Source organism: Aquarana catesbeiana, linkage group LG11, assembly GCF_042186555.1.
Source record: "Aquarana catesbeiana isolate 2022-GZ linkage group LG11, ASM4218655v1, whole genome shotgun sequence".
Lineage (NCBI taxonomy): Eukaryota > Metazoa > Chordata > Amphibia > Anura > Ranidae > Aquarana > Aquarana catesbeiana.
In genome coordinates, this window is record NC_133334.1 from 27,542,799 (window position 1) to 27,556,412 (window position 13,614).

General features: G+C 45.3%; 1 protein-coding gene across 3 annotated transcripts in view; it reads right to left on the reverse strand.

Moving 5' to 3' along the window:
* PTPN5 (protein tyrosine phosphatase non-receptor type 5) overlaps nucleotides 1-12,913 on the reverse strand; it is a 74,080-nt gene extending 61,167 nt beyond the window's left edge. For 2 of the 3 annotated variants that reach the window (XM_073604125.1, XM_073604123.1), the window contains exon 1: nucleotides 12,808-12,913. The gene's annotated coding sequence lies outside the window, so the exon portion shown is untranslated. Of the gene's footprint in view, nucleotides 1-7,301; nucleotides 7,442-12,807 lie in introns of all 3 variants that reach the window. The other variant, XM_073604124.1, reaches the window with a different exon arrangement.
* Between the last annotated feature and the right edge of the window lie 701 nt (nucleotides 12,914-13,614).

The window sequence follows — 13,614 nt, forward strand, 5'->3', positions numbered from 1 at the left end:
AGGTGACCTCAGATGGGGAAGAGGGGTGAACAGACATCCGGAGGGCTCGCTGGTATCACATGGGGGCGCCAATGCCCATGTTGAAAAGGATGGAAATCCGGTCCTAAGGAGCCCAGGGGCTGTAGAAGATGGTGATATAGCCGGGTCCAAGATGGATGAAGCCGCTAGGAGCGGGGGGGATAGAGGGCCATGTATGTCCGGACTGGGAAAGTGTGAGGATGCCTGGATGTGGCGAGTCACAGGGCTCAACGGGTCAGACCACTCAGTGGTGACACCACCACTGAGGGGAACCGGTGACTTTGACAAAGTGCATGCGCGCGAAACATGTAAGACACGGCAACAGCACATCTTTTCCTCTGTCTCCGGCGCAGCTCTGACGTCACTCCAGGCGCATTGGTTTCTCTTGGCTCTGCTCGGCTCCTCCAGTTCCCCTCAGTTGTGGTGTCACCACCGAGTGGTCTGACCCGCTGAGCCCTGTGATTTGGCCACATCCAGGCAACCTCACACCTTCCCAGTCCGGACATACACGGCCCTCTATGCTCCCGCTGCTAGGAGCTTTATCCATCTTGGACCCGGCTAAATCACCATCTTCTACAGCCATCTGAGTTTCAGGGCTTGGCTCAGCCCTTCCTTCTCTGAGTTGGCCACTCAGCTGTCAGCTAATTGCCAGCTCCTATTTCTCCACAGTTACTCAGCTGTTGATGATATCCTGCTTGTCAGTCCTGCCTACTTAAGCCGTCCAGTCCAGAGGATCTCTGCCTTCGCCTTGGTCAACATCACAGAGACATTCTCCTGCGTTCCTGTTTAAAGATTTGCTTTGCTGACATCCCTTCTGGCTCCACATCCTGCTTGCTGTTCCACTACATTGATCCCTGACTTCTGGCTTGGCTGACTATCTGATCCGGTTCCTGAACTTTGGCTATGTTTTGACTACGTTTGTTCTTTTTACTTTTATTATTAAACAAGTGTGATTTGACTGTACTTCTGTCTCGGTCTGATTTCATGGTTTCTGACACTGGGCTCCTTGGGACCGGATTTCCATCCTTTTCAACATGGGCATTGGCGTCCCTCCACCATGTGATACCAGTGAGCCCCCCCGGAAGTCTGTTCGCCCCTCTTCCCCATCTGAGGTCACCTTTGGTAACGTTGAATAACTTTTATCTGTCCATTACTTAATGTTTTTTTACCTGTTTCCCAGCTGATTTTTAGACTTTAATTTTAGACTTCGCTTCAGCTCATCATTTCTACATTGTTGGATCATCATTCCATGGTTACAAGTGCCTGTTTTTATGACTACTACACTTTTGGATCTTACTCATAGAGCTCTGCTTATAGTTCTTTTTGTTTGTCCCACATTATTCCAGTGTTGTGCCAGCTGCGCTGAGTTTTTATCATTATCAACCACGGATCGTTTACGTCACAGCTACATCCAATCATACATGACCCTACAGTCCTTTGTAGCGCTTCAGGATATTTTTCGTTTATCTCTAGTTCTGTAGTTACGTAATTTGTGTGGGGATCAGGTAAGTGTTCGGCACACAGCTCCCCGCATGTATCCGATGTGTAATGCTGCAGTCACCTGCTTAATTAGGCACAATTAGTCATGCCGGTGGTGAAACTATGAATCACTCCATCGCTGCTACACATTCCCATCGCATTCCGTATTCAATGTTCTCAGAACCATCATTTGAACTGCAACCTCACCGTTGGACCCCGGGAAGTATTTAAAACATGGTAGACACCGCCCATATACTCAGACACTTCATTTACATAAACTGTATACTATATTTCTAATTTATTAGTACAATTGTATAATAGTCCGCTAATGAAAAAAGTAGCAATTCCAGCAACATTGATCTAACGATTTTTGCTAATTTTCCTGCAGAGCTTTGCACCCATTGTGTATGTTTCACCAGCTAAAGGTCAGCTTTCTGATAAAAGCAATTGAGTGGATGTACACAGGGGCGGACTGACAACTCATGGGGCCCCCAGGCTATCGGAGATTATGGGGCCCCCCGGGCAATAGGAGATTATGGGGCCCCCGGGCAATAGGAGATTATGGGACCACACAGTATACACACACATACAGTATACACACAGACACACAATATATACACACAGTATACACACACAGAAAAGGTACTGGAGAGGCGGGCAGCTATAAGCTTGGGATTTTTTAAAAAAACACAGATTTTTACATACTGTCCCTGGTTTTATTGAGGCTGGCAACCCTGATGGGGCCCCTTAGTGGCATGGGGCCCTCGGACAGTGCCCGAGGGCCCGAATGGTCAGTCCGCCCCTGGATGTACAGCTTCCCGAACGCTTTTATCAACCCCAGAATTGTGCTGCCCCACCATGCTTCCAGGGCTCCACTGTCCCACCTGCAGGCCTGGGACCTACATGGTAGGTGTCACAGATGGAGAGGGAGGAGACCAGTGAACATCTATTCTCTGATCTCCCTTAGCTGCAAAAGAAGCAACATGTATAACAGGTGTGAGTGGCCAGGGAAGAAGCTAATGGAGAAAGGTCTGTGCTGCATTAGCTTCAATGAAGAACAGAGAAGACATAAGGGGTCCAAAACAGGGGTCTCCAAACTTTCTGAATAAAGGGCCAGTTTACTTTCTTTCACACTTTGAGGGGGCCGGACTGTAGCCAGTGAGAGCAGAGAATGCCCCGGCATCAATGGAAGTACAGAATGCCCCATCACTGGTATTAGTTGGAGGAATAGTGCCCCATTGTTGGTGTCAGTGGGAAGAATAGGGCCCTGCAGTTGGTGTCAGTGCGGGGGGGGGGGGGGGGATAGTGCCCTATTGTTGGTATTAGTGGCAGGAATTATGGCCCATTGCTAGTATAGAAGGAATAGTGCTTTGTATCTATGTTAGGACAGGGGCATGGTAAAGGCATGCAAAGGGCCACATCCGGACCCCCGGCTGCAATTTGGAGACCACTAATCTAAAAGACCCCTGATTTCTTAATAAAGAGAACTGTCACAAAGACATCATATCACACAGGGGGCATTTTGTCTAATATCTAATATCTGTCTATAATATATTTATTTTTAACTCACTCTATAGGAATTTTCATTTATGGTCGTCATGAAATATACATTTAGTTCACCCACTTGCCTACCGAGCATTTTCACCCCCTTCCTGCCCAGGCCAATTTTCAGCGCGGTCACACTTTGAATGACAACTGTGCGGTCATGCAATGCTGTACCCAAACAAAATTATTATCATTTTTTTGAAACAGATAGAGCTTTTTTTTGGTGCTATTCAATCGCCACTGTGTTTTTTATTTTTTGGTAAAAAAACGAATATGGTCGAAAATGTTAAAAAAAAAAAAAAAAAAAGTTTTTCTTAGTTTTTGTCATGCAGCAGCAGCACTAATGAGCACTGAGATGTGGCAGTGATGGGCACTTAAAGGTGGCACTGATGGCTACAGATAGGTGGCACTTATGGGCACTAATAGGTGGCATTATTATTATTACTATTAAAATTATTATTATTTTAGCAGGGGTTCCCTGAACCGTAAACTTATTTCAAGGGTCCTCTGTGTTGAATAGTTTGAGAAAGGCTACCCTAACCACTCCTCCTGCTACACGCAGATCTACATAAATCCACCCATACTAGACCCTTCTTTAAAAGATATAACCCAACTGATGTCTACATTTCATAACATCGAAAGGTGTACCTCTGCCAGCCTAACACATAATACAAATAAATCTCTAACTGCATCCACAAAGAGGACGTGCCGCACCAAACCATATGTTTATCCCTATATTTACTGGGGGTCTCTTATTGTGATATGACATGACATGACATATCATCCATCCATCCGTATTAATGACAACGCTAACTTTACTTTGAGCAATTGCCAAATGTGTTTCTATAGCTACATATCATACCCTAATATATACCTTTAAATTCATAAAGAGTGTTGTAGAGTGTCGTTGACTCCTCAATATCTAAATCTCACGTTACTACTTCATTACTCTTTCTTTGTTATAGATGGTTTACAGCCTTGTATACCATATTCATTTGTACTTAACGATTTCTGGATTGTTCTGTTCCCTTATTATGTTGCATAGAATTTTAAAAAAGAGGGTTCACCTTAGAGAATTTGGGCAAAATCTGGGAAACTGCGCATAAAACTTCACTTTACAAGATCACCGGAACCATACCTTTCCCTGCCTTTCTACATTCCCTTTGCTCTTAACATTTCAGACCATTGTTGGAGGTGCCTTCAACCTCGAGGGACCCTGTTACACATTTTTTTGCACTTCCCCCCAGGATTTGCTCTATATGGCATGGAGTGAAAGATCTTCTTTACACCCTCCTACAAATTCCATTCACATGACCCATTATAAGAAATCCCAAAACCTCACCACCTGAAGGCCAGCCCAATCGTTTCTCCATTGTGTAGCCAGGCAGGTGCTAAGCCCAAATAAGCCAGTTTGTGCTGCTTGAAAGACACACCTCTATAAAGGAAGGGGCCACACTCCAATTACGTCACAAAAGCCTGACTTGTTTAACCGTAGAGAAGCCTAGATAGGTGAAACGCGTTACATGAACGAACCGGGGGTGGAAGGACGTGGTGTGTGCTGTCCATCAATAAACTTGTCATTGTTGACCCAGCCACATACCTGTGGGCCTTCCACAACCCAATGAGATCAAAGAAGCCAGGTAGTTACTTTTGCACATATTAGTTGCCTCACAATGGTGGCAAACAAATGGATCAACCACACTTGACCTTACAGCTAGAATGAATAATACCCTTTTTACTTGTGAGTGTGGGACCCCTAGGTCTGCTTTGATACCCACATTTAGATGTACCCTGCAAGACCACTGCTACAAGGGTATCCAGTCTTTCTTTCTTTCCTTCCTTCCTTCCTTCCTTCCTTCCTTGCTTCCTTCCTTCCTTCCTTCCTTCCTTCCTTCCTTCCTTCCTTCCTTCCCTTCTTCCCTCTTTCTCTCGTTTTCTCCCCCCACCATCTTACTCAGGGGTCAACCCCTTCCTTACCTCACCCTGCGTACCCTCACATTTTTACTGTTCTTGAGGACTATAACACCTCAATTAGCGTATTTCTTTGACTTGACTGTGGAACTTTAGCACACTATTCCCAGGTCGCCTATCAGCTGACCATGAGATCTACTTATAAAACGTTCATTATGCAAAAGTCTCAAGCATACATGCAACCATCAAGAATAATTCCTGTAATTTGTGTAAGTTTATTTCCTATGATCGTCAGCTCCATCTAGTGGTCATAATGTGGTATTTTCCTGATTGAGGGGGTTTTCAGGAAAATACCACATTATGGCCAATAGATGGAGCTGAGTCAGCTTAAGACATTCTCACGGTGATTTTATTTTTGTAAATAGCACATGTTGTACCCTTGAACATTTTAAAATAAAAAAAAAACAATTTATACTAAAATGTTCTTAAAGTTGCAATTGTAAGACTTTAAGGTTTCTGTCTGTTTACCTGGTTTAATTTATTCTGTCATATTTTGTTTGTAATATCACAGTGTAAGCTGTACTTCAAAGCATTTATCCTGGCACAACCCCTGTCATTGCCATCACTTCTCAGCACACAAAATGCTTTTGAGGCTTTGTGTGTCGTGTTGACACAGCGCTCTTTTTCCACCTTCCTGGGACAAGGACACTCTGTGACAATACAGTGTAGTTGATTGGATGGGGTTGGGAACAGGACATGTTGATAACTGGAAATTAAATCTAAATGCACTTCCTAAAACTAAAAGCCAATCTACTGTAGCGTTGCCCCGCAGGGACTTCAGATATTAACTGGTTCTTCCCCAAAAGTGTGGAGGCTGCCTGTCTACACTAGCCTTTCTTAACCTTTTTAACATGGTGGAACCTTCCAGGCTCAGGGAACCCCTATTAATAATTAATTTATCAAAAGTTCACAGCGCATTAGTGTGATGGTCACTTAGAAGAAAGCTTTGCACATTTGTGGCCATTGAGAAGACTCTCCCCCTTACAGATAGCCAAAAAGATCATTGTTCATATTGGTAGGTACTCATCTGAGAGACAGAAGTTGCTCACTGCTCAAGGAACCCCTAGCAACCCTGAAGGAACCCTGGTTGAGAAAGGCTGGTCTAGGGGTTGCCATTTTGTGATTTATTGCCGATAAGACTTGTAACAGGAGAGGGGTAGGGGCATGGGATACTCCAAAACGGTTAGTACTTAGCAATTTAAAGGACATTCTTTTCCTTAGTATTTGAGGGTGTTGGACAGTCTAAGGCAGTGGTTGTCAACTTATGAACTAAAACGGGCCTCAAATGCGGCCCCTGACATCACCAAAAGAGCTGCACACAATGAGAGGACTGTCAGAAACTGCAAACCTAACAGAGGAAATGGGGGTCAGAGAGTGTGGACAGGATACAGTGTTGGCTGGGGATATACTGCAGAAGACAATACGAAACTGGTAACATGGTACACGAGGCTAGTAGAGATCAGTGCTATTACCCTAATCAATGTTCCCACTATAGACTGCTGAGATCTGAGGGCAACACATCATGTACCAAAGGGCCACATGTGGCCCTTGCGCCTCAGGTTGGGCACCAGAGGTCTAAGACCTCACAGCTGGGTACCATAAGGCAAGTCTCTTTGGCATTTGGTTACCCTGAATCACTGCACAGCTAATTGGTACAATGCTCAGTCTCAGAAACACTACACAATACAGAAGGACACTCTTCTCTAAGCCCACAGCCCAAAACCATTGTTGGACGTGCTTTCAACCTCCAGGGACCCTGCTACACATTTTTTGGACTTTGCCCAGGTATTTGCTCTTTTTGGTATGGAGTAGAAGATCTCCTTTGCACCCTCCATTGTGTGGACAGGCAGGTGCTAAGCCTGAAGAAGCCAGTTCCCGATCCTTGAAGGACATTCCACTATAAAAGAAGGGGACCGCACTCCAAGGATGTAATAAAAGCCTGAAAAGTTTAATCGTAGAGAAACCCAGTTGGGTGAAACGTGTTAAAGAGACAAACCCAGGGTGGAAGCACAGGATGTGTGCTGTCCATCAATAAACTTGTCACTCCTGACCCAGCCAGATATCTGCTGTGCCTTCCACCACCAAGCTGGTTCAAGGAAGCCAGGAAGTTACTCTTGCACATATTAATTGGCTCTCAATGGTGGCAGACACATGGTCTGGGCACTGCTGAGTACAGGGAATGGCCAGGATCTGAGACCATATGAGAGCTGTCTCAGTCCAAGCTACATCTGACACTTATATCCCAAAAGCACAAAGTCAACAGGAATAAATTCAGGGTCATTACTTACAAGTCGCCAGGACAGCTGCCACCTTCCAGCCTCCTCTGGACACAACCCAGTGAGTAAGACAGTCCTTCTTTAGACCAGATCCCTTTGGTGAAGTCCTGCAGTCAGTTCCAGATCACTTCCAGGTCCCAGGTCTGTCACCGCTGAGAGATTACAGAACAGTAACACAGTAACACAGTCCACAGGGACTTGGAACTCTCCTTGCTGGAGAAGGACAACCTCTCCAGGGCTCCATACTATTTATCAACTTCCCAGCCACCATCTGGGCACACCTCCCCAGGGATTGGCTAGGCCCTAATCAATATTAAGGCCGGTTATTTGAATTCCCCCTCCCTAAGCTTTAGAAACTTCTTCTAGAGGTGTGTGTGTGTGTGGGGGGGGGGGGGGGGGGACCCTGAACAGAAAATCCCAAACAATCACTGCTCCTCCTCCTAAATTTACCTGGCATCCTAACTAGGAGGATGTTTAAAAAAACATTTTAGTTCTGAAGATTAGTTAAAACCCCCAAACATTATATGTTTTCTGAAAGCAGACACCCTTCGAGAATAACAAAGCGGTAGTTCCAATTTTCTATGTCTAACGATATTAGCCAATACTATTTAAAATTTCAGTAAAAAAATACGCTGAAGTTAAGTTTAGGACACATGAACACAATATATTGCCCACATTTTGGTAAAATATAAAAGAAGAGGTTGCTCTGAGTAAATTGACACCCAGCATGTCAAGAATTGCATGCGTCTGTGAAACGGTGATAAACTTCTGCACCCTGTATTTTCCATAGGCAACACTTTAAAAGTCATCATTTTAGGCCCTAAACGTTTTAGGCCCATAACGTTAGAGTTAACGTTATGGGCCTAAAATGATTGCTCTCACTCTGGCGTGCGCAGTGATATGTAATATGTGTTGCACAATTGATGTTTACCTGCATAGTTACCCCACTTATGTACACGTTATCTGTATATGTATGTACATGTATGTGGGGGGGGGGGGGCGCTCCAGCCCACCATCCCACACTAACCCTCCTCCCCCCACTGTCACTGTACTAATGACAATGGCTGGGGAGGGGGGTAACATCAGGGGCGATCAAAGGGTTAACTGTGTGCCTAACATTTGTTTTATTAAACTGTGGGAGGTGCTTTTACTAGGGGAAGACATGGATTCTAGTCCCTGTTTTGCAAAGACAAAGTGGCGCCTGCGGGGGGATCCCAGAAGAGGAGGATCCGGGCTGCTCTGTGCGAAACCGTTACACAGAGCAGGTAAGTATAACATGTTTGTTCCTTTACAATCACTTTAACAGAGGAATCCGGTACAACTACAACTGTACACCCCCAAATGTCATACTGCAAAGTACTACAGAAAGAATAATAAATATTGGATAAATATCGCCCTCGTTTTTTCTTCTGTTGAAGTCTCACATTATTCTCACTTGGGAGTAATAAAAGCTTTAAACGTGATGTTGGTAATGTGTGATTTCATGACATTAAATTAACAGTCTATAGAGAAAGGTATAATTATAACACCTCATTTTTTGTAACATGACTTACGGCTCATTTTCACCCTGTCTGCTAATTGTAATTAAAATCCACCGAAAACGAGGAGCTCACAATCATATGAGAAAAGATTGCTGGCAAATACAGCATGGGCTTCTAGAGTTGTTAAAGAACCCCCCCCCCCCCTACACACACACACACAGTACCCTGCCCTCTTTAACTACTTGCCTATGTGGGCACTTTCACCCCCTTCCTGCCCCAGGCCAATTTTCAGCTTTCAGTGCTGTCGCATTTTGAATGACAATTGCGCGGTCATGCAGCACTGTACTCATATGAACTTTTTATAATTTATCCTGAGACAGATAGAGCTTTCTTTTGGTAGTATTTAATCACCACTGGATTTTTAAAGTTTTGCTAAACAAACGAAATAAGACTGAAAATTTTGAGAAAAAAAAAGTTTTTCTTAGTTTCTGTTACAAAATCTTCTAAATAGGCTGCACTGATGAGGAGGCACTGATATGTATCACTGACAGGCGTCACTGATAGGCATCACTAATGGGCACTGACAGAAATCACTGATGGGAACTGACAGGCATCACTAATGGACACTGATAGACATCACTAATAGGCACTGACAGGCATCACTAATGGGCACTGATAGGCATCATTGATGGGCACTGATAGGCATCACTAATGGGCACTGATACACATCACTGATGGGCACTGACAGGCATCACTGATGGGCATCACTGATGGCCCTGACAGACATCACTGATGGGCACTGACATGCATCCCTAATGGGCACTGATAGGCATCACTAATGGGCACTGATAGGCATCACTGAAGGGCACTGACAGGCATCACTAATGGGCACTGATAGGCATCACTAATGGGCACTGATAGGCATCACTGATGGGCACTGACAGGCATCACTAATGGGCACTGACAGGCATCACTAATGGGTACTGATAGGCATCACTAATGGGAACTGATTAGGCATCACTGATGGGCACTGACAGGCATCCCTAATGGGCACTGATAGGCATCACTAATGGGCACGGATAGGCATCACTGAAGGGCACTGACAGGCATCACTAATGGGCACTGATAGGCATCACTAATGGGCACTGATAGGCATCACTGATGGGCACTGATAGGCATCACTGATGGGCACTGACAGGCATCACTAATGGGCACTGACAGGCATCACTAATAGGCACTGATAGGCATCACTAATGGGCACTGATAGGCATCACTGATGGGCACTGACAGGCATCACTAATAGGCACTGATAGGCATCACTAATGGGCACTGACAGGCATCACTGATGGGCACATCAAGTCCTATTCAAGTCCAAGATCCACCCAAGCATGCGATTGGACAATAAAAGAGCACCAGCAGCATGGTCACCCCTCCCTGTTTACAGTGTAATGCCCCGTACACACGGTCGGACTTTGTTCGGACATTCCGACAACAAAATCCATGGATTTTTTGCGACGGATGTTGGCTCAAACTTGTCTTGCATACACACTGTCACACAAAGTTGTCGGAAAATCCGATCATTCTGAACGCGGTGACGTAAAACACGTACGTTGGGACTATAAATGGGGCAGTGGCCAATAGCTTTCATCTCTTTATTTATTCTGAGCATGCGTGGCACTTTGTCCGTCGGATTTGTGTACACACGATCGGAAATTCCGACAACGGATTTTGTTGTCGGAAAATTTTATAGCAAGCTCCCAAACTTTGTGTGTCGGAAAATCCGATGGAAAATGTGTGATGGAGCCCACACACGGTCGGAATTTCCGACAACAAGGTCCTATCACACATTTTCCGTCGGAAAATCCGACCGTGTGTACGGGCATTAGACTGATAGAACTGTAAAAAGAGGAAAAGCCTGATTGGCCCACACAATTGGCCACACCTTACCCAGCCTTGTTGAATAGAGAGTTACAAGTTAAAAGACCAATTAAAGACACATTTAAAAGCAGTAATAAGTCTTAAAATATAACTAGGGGAAGTTTTTTTTTTTGTTTCGTTTTTAGAACGGGAAAAGAAGGGAAATCTTCCAATGGGGACACCAATTCTGATGACAACCAGGGATTCCCTCACTTTGGAGGGATTTCCTCTCACTTTCTGCGTTGGTTGCATAGGGAAATCTCCCCTTTGAGACACAGATGGCAAAAAAAAAAAACTTGACTTGGGTTATAACCAGGGGCATTGCTAGGGCTACAAAAGATCTGGGGCTAGAGCCCATAGTAGTGAAGTAAAGAAAATCATACACATGTATATAATATACGTGTGGGTGTACAGTATATATATCTCTGAGTGTGGATTCCCGCTTACATCAGGGTCCCCAGAGAGCCCCCCGCTTACATCAGGGTCCCCAGAGAGCCCCCCGCTTACATCAGGGTTCTCAGAGAGCCCACCCCCCTTACATCAGTGTCCCCAGAGCCCCCCTTACATCAGGGTCTCTAGAGAGCCTCCCTACTTACATGAGGGTCCCCAGAGCCCCCCTCATTACATCAGGGTCCCCAGAGAGCCCACCCCCTCTTACATCGGGGTCCCCAGAACTCCCTTTACATCAGGGTCCCTAGAGAGCCTCCCTACTTACATCAGGGCCTCCAGAGCCCTCCTCATTACATCAGGGTCCCCAGAGCCCCCCCCTCATTACATCAGGGTCCACAGAGATCCCACCCCCTTACATCGGGGTCCTCAGAGAGCCCACCCCCCTTACATCAGGGTCCCTAGAGAGCCTTCCTACTTACATCAGGGTCCCCAGAGATCCCACCCCCCTTACATCAGGGTAACCAGAGCCCCCCTTACATCAGGGTCCCTAGAGAGCCCCAGGGCTCAGGAGTTGGCTACATAAACAATGCAGGGCTCAGCTGTGCCCATCTATGCAGCCTCCAGTGCTAAGCAATGCAGCCTCACCAGTGCCGAGCAGTGCACCCCCACACTGCAGTGCCCTCTGTCCCCTGCACCCCACCACACACACTGTGTAAGTAGAACTCTTACCTTACACAGGTGTACAGCAAGCAGAGCATCTGAGATCGGCATCACAGAGCTGGATGGGGGCGGGAACTACAGAAGTTAACTTTTCACATTAACAGGCTGGTGATTGGTTGCTAGGATTGTCCAGCAACCAATCACCTGCTGTTTAATGAAAAAGTCAAATCCTGCGGTTCCCGCCCCCATCCAGCCCTGTGATACTGGGTGCTCGCCACTGTCCAATGAAGGGGACAGCAGCGAAAATTTCCACGCGCCAGGTGCCCGCATTCAGCGGTGGCGGGCCGGGTGCCAACCCCTGCCCTAGAGACTCGGGGCTATGGGCCCCAGATTCGGGGCTATAGCCTCAATAGCCACCCCCTAGCAACGCCTCTGGTTATAACCCTCCCTTACTCTATCCAACATTAAAGCTGAATTACAGGAATTCAGCTCCTTTGTAAAACGTGAAGGCACACTATGAGTTAAGGCCAAGGAGGTGCCTGACATCTCCTGGGCCTATTTTTATTATTTACATCTGACAGTTTTATTGCACTACCGGGAAGACTCCCTGTATCTCTGGGAGCCCAACACTGATGCTTCAGGTCTAAGCCTTTTCAGCATTAGAGTCGGCGCAGGCACTATGCCTGCCCCTTCCCTCCCCCTGCCCAATCACAGAAGCCCTTGTATTATGTGAACTCAATCGCAAAATACAAAGGCCTCTCTGAATGGGCAGCAGAGTGGAAGGGCAGGCATAGCTGCTCTGTGTGCCTCTCTCTCTTCTCTCACAGCCCCGAGTGTAAGTGTATGCTCGGGAAGAGCCATAAACCTGTCAGATATTAATAAAATCGATCAATTCAGGAGATGTCATGCACCTCCTTGGACCTAACTCATAGTGTGCTTTCACTTTTTTTACAAAGTGGCTGAATTCCTGGATTCAGCTTTAATTTTAGGAAAATCATTTCTACACCATCCCCTTTGGTCTGCTATCTAAACTTATTAAGTTTAATTTGAAATAAAACACATTTACTTACCATGAAGAAGAAAAGAGAATCTTTATGACAACCCCATAGCCAAAATGATTCTTCTTCCACGACAGTCACAGCTTCCACACCGTCCTCCCGAACCTGGAAAGAGAGGCGATGCAAACAGAGTTATGGGGGTCCAAGCAGAAACGTAACAATGTCATCAATCTTTCACAGCCATCCTACGTGACTACAGTTTAACCGCTTCAGCCCCGGAAGATTTTACCCCCTTCCTGACCAGAGCACTTTTTGCGATTCGGCACTGCGTCACTTTAACTGACAATTGCGCAGTCGTGCGATCTTGCACCCAAACAAAATTGACGCCCTTTTTTTCGCCACAAATAAAGCTTTATTTTGGTGGTATTTGATCACCTCTGCGTTTTTTTATTTTCTGCGCTATAAACAAAAAAAAGCGTCAATTTTGAAAAAAACACAATATTTTTTACTTTTTGCTATAATAAATATCCCCCAAAAATATATATATAAAAAAAATGATTTTTTTCCTTCAGTTTAGGCCGATCTTCTACATATTTTTGGTAAAAAAAAAAATCACAATAAGCGTATATTGATTGGTTTGCGCAAAAGTTATAGCGTCTACAAAATAGGGGATAGTTTTGTGGGATTTTTATTCTTTTATTATTAATTTTTTTTTTACTAGTAATGTGGCGATCTGTGATTTTTATCGTGACTGCGACATTATGGCGGACACATTGGACAATTTTGACACGTTTTTGGGGCGATTGGCATTTATACAGCGATCAGTGCTATAAAAATGCATTGATTACTGTAAAAATGTCACTGGCAGGGAACGGGTTA